The sequence below is a fragment of the Suricata suricatta genome, chromosome 9 (genome assembly GCF_006229205.1).
Source record: "Suricata suricatta isolate VVHF042 chromosome 9, meerkat_22Aug2017_6uvM2_HiC, whole genome shotgun sequence".
Lineage (NCBI taxonomy): Eukaryota > Metazoa > Chordata > Mammalia > Carnivora > Herpestidae > Suricata > Suricata suricatta.
Genome location: NC_043708.1, coordinates 46,996,423 through 46,997,064, shown reverse-complemented (window position 1 = coordinate 46,997,064; position 642 = coordinate 46,996,423). Strand labels below are relative to the sequence as shown.

Sequence of the window (642 nt, the reverse complement as noted above, 5' to 3'; positions counted from 1 at the left end):
TGCAATCTGCACTTCACCTGCAGGGCGGCTCCTACCCGCGCGATACCGGATCATTCTCTCTCGTCCTCCGCTAGGCTGTGAAAGGCTTGAGAGCAGCTTCTGTGTCTGTCCTGATTAGTGCTGTAGCATCCAGGTCACTGAATGATGAATGAGTGAAAGGCAGAGAGAGGAAAAGTGGGAGAGGAAGGTATGATGACTGAAACTGGTTAAAGTCAGCACTTCCTCCACTAGCTTAGGATCCATCACCATTAACATCCCCTATAGCTGGGCTTTCTGATGTGGGAGACGGAGACTTACGGAAACCGCCTTGGTTTAAGGTTTTCCTTCCTTCCTTCCGTCTTTCCTTTCTTTCTCTCTCTTTCTTTCTTCCCTTCCTTTCCTCCCTCCCTTCCTTACTTTTCTCAAGTGATCTCTACACCCAATGTGGGGCTCAAACTCAGGACCCTGAGATGAAGAATCCTCTGCTGTCCGGACTGAGCCAGCCAGGCGCGCCTGTCTTAGGTTTCTTATTCCCATTCTTGTCCCAGCTGGGTCCTACTCACTCAGGTCTAAGCACAATTGTGGCAAGATAATGGACCTGGGGAAATCATGAAATAATTTGCTACTGGGCACAGATTGCCCCAACACTTTATCATCTATCCC

The 642-nt window shown here is 49.4% G+C and overlaps 1 protein-coding gene across 2 annotated transcripts in view; it reads right to left on the bottom strand.

The window, feature by feature from the left end:
* CDKL1 (cyclin dependent kinase like 1) overlaps window positions 1-95 on the bottom strand; it is a 58,656-nt gene extending 58,561 nt beyond the window's left edge. For both annotated transcript variants that reach the window (XM_029951655.1, XM_029951656.1), the window contains exon 1: window positions 18-95. The gene's annotated coding sequence lies outside the window, so the exon portion shown is untranslated. The remainder of the gene's footprint in view (window positions 1-17) is intronic.
* Between the last annotated feature and the right edge of the window lie 547 nt (window positions 96-642).